This window comes from Anolis sagrei, chromosome 3, assembly GCF_037176765.1.
Source record: "Anolis sagrei isolate rAnoSag1 chromosome 3, rAnoSag1.mat, whole genome shotgun sequence".
Taxonomy (NCBI): domain Eukaryota; kingdom Metazoa; phylum Chordata; class Lepidosauria; order Squamata; family Dactyloidae; genus Anolis; species Anolis sagrei.
Genome location: NC_090023.1, coordinates 151288948 through 151299245, shown reverse-complemented (window position 1 = coordinate 151299245; position 10298 = coordinate 151288948). Strand labels below are relative to the sequence as shown.

At 41.9% G+C, this 10298-nt stretch overlaps 1 pseudogene; it reads right to left on the bottom strand.

Annotated features, from left to right (window-relative positions):
• Positions 1-7002: 7002 nt before the first annotated feature.
• LOC132769940 (protein max pseudogene) lies at positions 7003-7659 on the bottom strand (annotated as a pseudogene).
• Positions 7660-10298: the final 2639 nt, after the last annotated feature.

Sequence of the window (10298 nt, the reverse complement as noted above, 5' to 3'; positions counted from 1 at the left end):
TATGCCACAAATGTGCCGCAGTGGCATTAAAGAAAGGGAAAATTACTCACAGCGAGGGCATACAGATGCCAAATAGACAAACAATAAAATGCAATCAGCCTGAAGCCTATAAATATCTGTGCATACTACAATTGGACAATATCAATCATGGATGTGGAAAACGTGGTCAGCAAAGAATAGGTCCAAAGAGCCAGAAAGGTTTTGAAGAGCAAATTAAATGGCGGAAATACAATCAAGGCTATCAACACCTGGGCCGCCCCGTCATTGGATACACTGCTGGAATTGAAGCAGAGCTGGACAGAAAAACAAGAAAACTAATGACAATCCACTACTCATTACACCTGCGTAGTGATGTCGATAGACTTTACCTGCCCAGAAAATCAGGAGGCAGAGGGCTTCTGCAAATGAAACAAATGGTAGAAGAAGAGAAACACGGACTGGCAGATTATGTGAAAGGCAGTCAAGAACCAACATTGAGGGAAGTCAATAGTAGTAAATTGCTTAAAGTGCAAAAGACAAAGAGTGAATAACGTAAAAATATAATGCAGAACAGAAGAGAAAATTTGCAAAAGAAGGCTCTCCATCGACAGTTCCTGGGAAAAAATGAGAGCCAAATTGACTAAGAAAAAACATAGTTGTGGCTCGCAAATGGAACTTTGAAAAAGGAGATGGAAGGCCTGATTTTGGCAGCCCAAGAACAAGCCATTAGAAGCAATGCTATCAAAGCCAGAATTGAAAAGTCGACAAAAGATCCCGTGTAGACTCTGCAAGGAAGCAGATGAAACAATAAATCATATCCTCAGCTGCTGCAAGAAGATCATGCAGACAGACTACAAGTAGAGGCATAACACCGTTGCTCAGGTGATTCATTGGAACTTGTGCCACAAATACCATCTGCCTGCGATAAAGAACTGGTGGGATCACAACCTTCCTGAAAAGGTTACAGGAAACGAACACGTCAAACTACTCTAGGACTTCCGAATTCAGACTGACAAGCGTTTTGGAGCACAATATTCCTGACCTCACGATTGTGTTAAAAACAAAGTATGGATTGTTGATGTTGCAATCCCAGGTGACAGCAGGATTGAAGAGAAACAACTGGAAAAGCTGACACAATATGAGGATTTAAAAATCGAACTCTGGCACAAGCCAGTCACTGTGGTCCCAGTAGTGATCGGCACACTGGGTGCAGTGCCTAAAGACCTTGCAATTATCATCTGCAAAAAGTCACCTTACTGGGATCTGCACGCATTATTCGCCAATACATCACACAGTCCTAGACATTTGGGAAGTGTCCGATGTGTGATCTAATACAACAGCCAGCAGAGTGATCTTGTTTGCTGTGGACTCATCTTGTTGTGTTTCAAATAATAATAATAATAATAATAATAATAATAATAATAATAATAATAATACTTTATTTAAATTCCACCATATAAAAGCACCATATAAATAAATATAAAATCATCATAGTAAACTCATCTCCTTTTACTGGCTATCTGGGAGAGAAGTTTGTTTTATTGCATGGTCAGTTTCTGGGGAAATCAGAGGTTCTGTTCCATATTCACAGCCAATAGTTGCAGACAATGGCTAAGACTCACCTGTCATCTGCACATGCCCTTTGAGAAAGCATTGCTCCTTTCACTCACTTTCCTTGATGTGGAATAGGGAGGAAAATGCAATCATACCCATTTCCCTGGAAGTAAATACAATTAATGGGATTTATTCTCGAGTAAGCATTTATGGAATTTAACTATTAAATAACATAGGATTGATGATTTTATGTGTTTGGAGATGTGTCATGCATGACAGTGAGAACAAGTTTTTCGTTTTAATTATTTTTGCGTCGTCACATCCTTGGACAAATGTCTTGCACAATTTCTTAAAAATCAAATTTATTCTCTTGTTTCTTTGAATATTCTTTCCTTTCTTTCTATTTCTGGCCCTGTTCTCAAGAAGAAAGGCTATCCATCCTTTTGAAAGCATTTCCACCTTCTTCTAAGTAGTTCAACTTATAATTAATAGTTCCAGGAAATAAAGTAAAAGCCTTTTCTTTTTACTTGAGCTGAGCCCACTAAAACCGGAGCAATTGCATCTTGTGATGATCCATGATATCTGAAGACTCAGGGACAGGCCCCCTTGTTGTTGAACCATGATAGCACCCCCTCTCCCGCGCCAAAAGATCTATAATTCACCAAGGGCTCTGCAATACATTTATTATTTTTATTACTATTTTCCAATACTTATTCAAACCTTTGCTACTTCAAAGCAGCAGAGATCCGGAGTGATCCAGTATTCATCCCCGCCTTATTGTTCCAGCCCTTTAAGAAAGTGAATCTATTTTTCTTGTATCCTTCTTATACTGTACCTAATTCCTTTATATAAAATACATAAGCTTCCTTATAAAATGTAGCAAGATGTAGCCCAGAGATAATCACCTCTCTATAACCCCGCTGAGACATTTCCTGAAAACAGGAAGATTGGGCAAATCCCTCTGGCTGTTTCCCAGCCAAGCAATCATCATAACCCAGTGTTCATGTATGCAGAGATAAGACAGTTTCCCATGTCAGCCCAGATTTATCTAGCTAAATGGTCCATTTCAGGCTGAGATATTGCTGACTGTGGAAACAGAGGCTCAGGATATGTACATTGGTTAAACCTCTTTATTGAAAGCCCAGCCTTTGATTGCCCAAGATCATCGCCTTTTATTTTAGGAGTCTCGTGTATTTGTGAAAACTCTGGTCTTTGTCCAACATGAAACTGAACAGTTGAGCTAACCAAGAACTCACTATAAATTCTTTATTGTCTTTAAATGATGTCTCCTCTGCAGGGACATCCCACCAGCTGATTAGTCCCTCAGCCGGTGAATCCCTAGCTGTCATTTCCCCATGAACGAGGATCCCCACCTGCAAGCGGCAATGTCAGCAGCGTCTCAGCCAATCACAGCTTAAACCCAGACCAGCCCCTCTCTCGGCCAATCAGGGAGGGAAGCGGGAGTTTTGAACCATTTAAAATGTATTCCATTCTCTGTATGTTTTATGCTTGTACACTTTGAAGCATTCGCTTGTACTTGAATTGACTAAACCTTTGTGGCTTATCTTCAACCTGGTGAGTGTTTTTCTATTCTGGCTCATTCAGTTTAACTTATGCTCACCAGGCACATATCCTTTTATCCATGTTCCTAGCATTTGTGTTTTAGCTCTCATGTTTTTCCATGTCTTTTTCCTACTTCAACAATTTTTAGTAGCAGTTTTTCTCTCCTGTTCTCCCTCCTTTAAAAATGCAAGATGGGTTATGGCAATCATGTTTTTTGTTTATAAGAAGCCCCTTGTTTAGAAATTTGGCTTGAAACAGAGCACTGCAATTCAGAAGGAGGCCAAAACCATTCTATCAAATTTCAAGGTCTTTACTGCAGTTTACTGCTGAGCTATAGCTACCATAACTATGCAGACTTTGTCAGATATTAATAGCTGGCAGGCAAATACTTTTATATTCAAGTAGGATTTCAGCACCTGACTGGCTGACTCCTCAGCTAAACTTCATGCTTTACAACAATCATTACAGAAAGATCAAAACTGACTCTTCTTGCCATTTTCCTACCTGTGCTAGAAAATATGGATCCCATTTTTTAAAAAGGTCATAGTGTTCTTTAGTGCTGAAAACCACCTCCAAGCAATTGCTGAAAATGTTTTTTCCCCTTATGCAAATGAGTAAAGGCCAGGTTCAGCATCACCTATCAGCTGCAGTTTTGCAATAACTCATGAGGCAACCAGTGCTAAGCCTTCGAAATAACTGTGAACTGCAGTAGCTAGCAGGAAGCCATATGTTAAGCTCTGAAAGAGACAGAATATTTGATTTACTGCTGCCATGTGGGAATCTATAGCACAACATGCCTGTATAACCCTGCCTTCACATAGGGTAAAAGTCATTTATTGCCAATGTTTCTGAGGATATGAGTTACAACAACATAGATCCTTATTCTTGGAAAGTTCAGGCAAGTCAGTTAATCCACACCACAAGCCTATCCCACAGGAGGTAGGGAGAAGCATTCGGAGTCCCTGGGATCCTTGCAATGTTCAACCTTTGGTTGCCAAAAAAAAAAGGTTTCATTGCTATTGAACAAACCCAGAAGATCAAAAACACTTAATTAGAAAAGGAATAAAATTAGCATATGGTTAACTTTATGGTTAACCAAATAAGCAATAATTTTAAAATATTCATACAAGTCAACATTTTATTTCTTCATGAGCCAAACAGGCTGCCCTGGCAAAAAGGGGGAAAAGACCATACATGCAAAAGTTGTATGAAATTTCTGCATCCATAGTCTCCCACTAGCCTAATTTGAAAGGGAAAGTCCTGATTAATCCTCTGTTGTCCCACTTTTTCAGTGACTTTTAAAATGTCCTAGTTTTTTAATCTCCTCCCACATTCCCCCTTTGTTCTCAGCTTCCTTTAATTGATGCAAACTGAATTCAAAAGCCAAAAATGGAGAGAGAGGAGGAGACAGGCAGAATCTTGTCCTTCCCACTAGGTTCAAACAAAAGCAACAGTTGCACTTTCTCCTCACTTGTGCCCTCCCTCAGTAACTTTTACCACCTTGATCACACTATGGTGTTGCGTGGTGGGATTGCAGTTAGGGTTTGTGAAATGTGGGAGGGTATGTTATCTTGCCAAGGTAGAAAGTTATAGTGAGTTGGAAGATCCTAACATCCAAACAACACAAGAAAAAAAAACATGCATGGTAACAGCATTATACTGTTTTTGCTGTGATTTCATTATTCCAGAAAAGATGCTCCAGTGTTCTGGCATATCTTTCACTGAAGCCCAAAGAAATAGTGGACAGCTGTGAAGAGAAAGAATGGGTGTGCTGTGTGAGGTAGAGAATGACTATGATTTTCTCCTGTCTGCTCTCAATTCTATTATTTTCCTTTTCAGCAAACCTTTCCCTCTTTTCCTTAAATTAGTTTTTTTGCCCCGGGTTCTCTACATGAATTAGGAAGGGGGCAAAACCTTTCATATCATGTAGCAGAATGTCTTGGGTGGGCTCTGAAGAGCTGGTACTATAAGATAGTAGCTAGCTATACTGAGAGTCCCAAGGTTAACTTCTGTGGATGCAACAATTTCATTTTGAATTTAGGAATGTTGCACACATAAAGCCTGAGTGGGTATCTCAAATGTGGCCTATTATTTCATAGAATATGAAATCACAGGGACCCACTAACGTGAAGTGTATTTGTGTTATTGTGTGTGTTCAACAAAAGAAATCTGGTCACTTCGTAGCCCTGTTTTTGAGTTTCTAAAAGACAAAGATGACGACTCCTTGACAACCTTCTCACACTGGAGATGTTTGTGTCCTACGGTGCTTGAAAGATTTTGGAAGGACAGAGCCTCCCAGATGCCATCAGACAACGCACACCTACTTCTGATGGGGCTCCATCCTTCCAGCCTCTTGGCAACATGTTAGAATGCTTGCCGGAGAACACTGGAGGCTTTCTGTGTTCTCATAGGAAAGAACAGGATGAATGTGGTGGTGGTGGTGGGAAGCTGGGCAATAACACTTCTCCCATGGGATGGATAAGGGGGCAATGCAGTGATGTGGTATGCTGCATTTTCACGCTGCTCACTGGATTTGCCACGCTGCATGGCAAATCCCCTTGCTATCACCTCTATGTAATTAGGTCCTTAGAGTGTTAAAGGGGGTGTTGCCTTGTTGGTAATATCCAATAAGGCAATCCTTATACTTTATTGATCCATAACTATGTAAACAGTGCTTGTGGAACATGTTCCAGAAGCATTCTCCTGGCCATACAGCCCAGAAAATTCTCAGCAACCCAGTGATTCCAGCCATGAAAGCCTCTGACAACACAGGGCTTGTAGAAGTTACTATTTGGACTATAGCTCATAGAAAAGTTACCATTCCATGCTCTGTATTAAGAAACTATCCAAATGCCCATTATTTCATACCAAAGTAGCATATTAAGCCTTGGTTTGCTGTAGTATATCTGAACTGCTGGAAATTTCACCTCCATTTTATGTACTGTCGCTTCAGTTGTTTAGAGTCTTTTAGCATTTGGTTGTCTGCTTTTTCCGTTGTTTCCATATTGGAAGCATACCTTGTGCCTGCTCATCCTATTTATCACAAAGATGGATGACCTTCATGTTGGAGCAATGTGAGCACTGGTTTTTGCCAGATTCATACAGCTGAAGTAAAAACAAAACTGTCAAAACTGTTGAAGTAAAAACAAAACAAAACAAAAAACCTGAAGCACAACTTTAATTCCTTCAAGCACTGCCCATAGTTAAGAGTGATTTATACTTTCAGAATTTTTCTGGAAGCATTTGCTGTGTTGCCTGTCTGAGAGAGGTCTGAAAGCATAACTAAATAGTGCATTCTGCCAGGAAACTCCTTGATGATATAGCCACAGACTTTTTTTTTTTTTGCCTGGCAAAGAAATGGAACAGAACAGACTGTTTTGAAGGCTTCGACTTGCTACAAGTATTTGACAAAACCCTTCTAAATATGAGGTTAACTTGAGCTGGACTCTGTGATCGTCTCTCCAATTGTGATATAATGTCTACCAAAACAAAAACCACTCTTTTCTGAATAATGAATTCCTTCATAAGACTAAGGTCTGCAGGAAGAGGAGGAATCTGACCAGATTGAGTTTCTATAGGAGGAAATAAATACCAATTAATCATTTGCCAAGATACAAAAAGGAAATTCATCTCTTTGCTTCACCGTGAATCCTGCACTGTCACTTCAAACAAGAGGCACGTACACAGGTATCCTGTGCTCCCTCCCACCAAGAAATAAATCAAGATTGGTCAGGGAAAAATGCAACAGAGAGGCTGGTGTGGCTCTAGTGGAAGAATAGAGAGCTCCCTGTCCCGACTAGGCAATTACAGACTCATGGAGTTCATCAAATGCCCTGGGCATTCCTGGTACTAGAGATGTGCAACCAAAGGGCAGGACGAGAGAAATCCCCATCCTGCTTCACACTACAGCTGCTGGGGTCTTCCTGAAGGTAAGCTGCCATGCCATAATATGGGTTTAACTCAAGAAGGGGCAGAAAGGGACAAGGAACAGGAAGAAATTGCAGTCCAAGAGCCTTTACTAAAGAGGAGGAAAGAGGAAAGTCCTTAAGCAGCCAGCAAGTGTCTAATGGCAGCGGGAAATCAGGCCTCTTCTAGCTGGCCTCCATACGAAGCTTCTTCCGGCTCTGGGGCTCTTCCAGCTCAGACTCTGAACTGGAGTCAGAGCCGCCATCGAAAGCGGAGATGGTGCTGCCCTTGGGGTTGGTGTAGAGGCTGTTGTCTGAAGAGGAATAGTTGGCCTGCAGCTGAGCACTTGACCTTGCCTTCTCCAGTGCACGAACCTGCTGCTCCAGAAGTGCATTCTGGCGCTTTAGATCATCAATATCTTGCTGGTGTGTGTGGTTTTTCCAACGCATGTACTGGATGTACTCTGTGGCTTTATCTAGGATTTGGGCCCGGGATGCCTTCTCTCCCTGAAGCAATGGCACAGAGTCCCGCAGGGTGTGGAAGCTGTCCTTGATGTGGTCCCTACGGTTCCGCTCTAGTGCATTGTGGTGAGCACATTTGTCAGCGTCGCTCTTCACCTCGATGTCATCGTTGTCGCTCATGCTGCCCACAGTGGCGGCGGCGGGGTCTCTTCCGGGGCCTTGCTAGGCCGAGCCGCTGCGGAGAGGAGCAGCGACAGCAACGGGCCCCTGGCAGCAACAGCGTCGCTGTCTCTTCTTTTCCTCCTCCTTCCTCCTCCATCGTCGTCGTCATCTCCTCCTCTTCCCTCAGCAGCATCAACGGAACACCATGAATTCCTATTATAGGCACTTCTTGTTTATTTCCTAAATAAAACAATGTATAATTGTCTGACTCAAAATATTTCATTCCTGACTACCTTAGCACACCCTTCCCAAGTATTATACATCCCATGTCCTGTTTTACTATGTCTATCTTCTCCGATTCATGTTTCCCATATTCTGGTAATGTGTGTTGTGTAGCTTCAGACTTTCATTTCTCCTCTGAACAGGTCAACCTCTGAATAACTTGTAGTTATTTTTGCTGATTGAGGGTCTTCGAACCTGGAGGTATCATCTTTTGACACGATCTCATTTCATTTTGGATTAACTCATCATAGGGGTTTCAGGATAAAAAAAAATCCAAAAGTGTTCTCTGCAGTAGTGTTAGCAATGATGCTGTTGTCATTTTTGTCTCTGAGAGATCCTTTGCCAGTGTCATGCTGCACTACTGATGCAGCCCAATGGCTGCATCAGTAGTTTGGCTCCTCTGCAAAACTCTATCGGAGATGGACGACTTCTAGCAGCATAGTCTCTTGCCACACAGGAACACACAATTCCACCCATGTGGGAAAGTAGTGCTGTCCTGTCACACCTAAGCTGCTTTAAATGTCTTTAGCACTAACATGTCTTAACTTTCTATCAGCTTGGGGGATGCTGGTTTGCCTTCCTGTTTGAGAAACGAATCCCACAGAGTCAATGTCCATACTATTGCTTTCAAGAAACAGTAACAAGAAACGGTAAAATTTGAAAACAACTGGTTGTTGTAGAAGTCGCTGCTCATAGATGATTCTGTAGATGAAGGACAGACAAAAGATTCCCTTACTCACTTTCTCTGGTAAAGGGGCCTCTGGGGCGCCTAGTGCCCAAAGTGATGAGGCCAGAAGCTGAGAGAGGAGGTCTCTCCTATTGAGGCCTGGTACCTTACTGAAGGTGGCGGAAACGCCACAGGCTGTCACTGACCAGTGGTAGATCAGTATAGCCACATAAGTTCCCAGAATAGTAGTAGTAGTATTGGCTTGAAATGGCTTGTCCAAGCCTGGATCTCGCTGAGACCAACTATAGATACATCTTGCTTCCAAGATTCTCAGGTGGTTATTTATTTATTTATTTTATTTGACGCTATTTCTTCCCGCCCATATCGGCCCGAAGGTGACTCAGGGCAGCGAACAAGTCGGCACAATTCAATGCTATATATAAAATACACACATTAACAGAAGTAAAAAAACATCTCTAAACATTTAAAAGCATAAAACAGTAAATGATAAAAAGTTTTAAAACTATGTCTTCATGTTCAGTCCTCATCCATTCCATTGTCATAGCTGTTCCTAGGTCATTTTCCAATTCAAGTTTTTCTAAGTTATACTATGTTATACTAAAAAAGCCAAGTTTTCAGGGGTTTTTTTTTAAAGGTCAGGAGGGAGGGGGCCGACCTAATATCCCTAGGTAGGGAGTTCCATAGCCGAGGAGTCATCACAAAGAAGGCCCTATCTCTTGTCCCCGCCAGACGTGCTTGTGAAGCAGGTGGGATCGCGAGAAGGGCCTCCTCCGACGATCTAAAATCCCTGAGACCCCAAACTAAAGATGGCTCCCTTTCCCCAGGCAAAGGGGTGGGACGATTTACTGCTCCACACAAGAAAAAATTTCCTTGAGCTCCACCCTCATAAAACTAACAGTGAAATGGCTGTTCTCAAGCTATGGGTGGGATAGCCTAACAAAATGAGCTGGAACCTATACAGTTCTATCACAAATGCCATGCTGGAAAGAAATCTACAAAGTTAAAAAAAGGTAGGGTAAGCCTCAAATAACAATTAACAAATCTTCATTTGGAGGAGGGATTAATAAACACAGCAATAAATACAGTTGTATCTGTGACACATTTGGCCTATCTGGGTCTTGACTTCAAAAGAGGGACGGAGGGAACAAAAGAACAACTGCTGAATTCAGGATGATAAATTCTAGGTCCCATGCTCCTGCACATTCATGACAACAACACAACCTTGATGAAACCAGGGCCACACTGGTTACCAGAACAGCATGGCAGCTGCCCTTTTCCAGTGTTTGGCTAAGGGAAAATAGCAACATTCATCCCCGTACGCCATCCTACCCATTTTCAAACACACACTCCAGGGTTTCCTCTGTACCCAATGAGAAATTAAGAACAACCACTTGTGTGGGTGAGCATTTCAAAGATCCTTAAGAAATTTCAGCACGCAAATCCCAAGGTAAAAGAGAGATTTCTTCTCCTGAATCATTTCTTTTAAATCCCTCTGTGGTAGTGGAGGAGGCACAGCTGGGAAAATGGCAAGAGCCAATTTCACCTCTGTGGGTATCGCAGCATTTCACGCAGCAGGATTGCTCAGCAGAGTCCTAGAAGTGATTTGCAGAATGTTCCCCATATTATTAGACATCTATTCATTGCATGTGGTTAGAATCTCAGCAGTAGAGGCAATTTGCTTTCCCGTTACCGTACCTAAATAA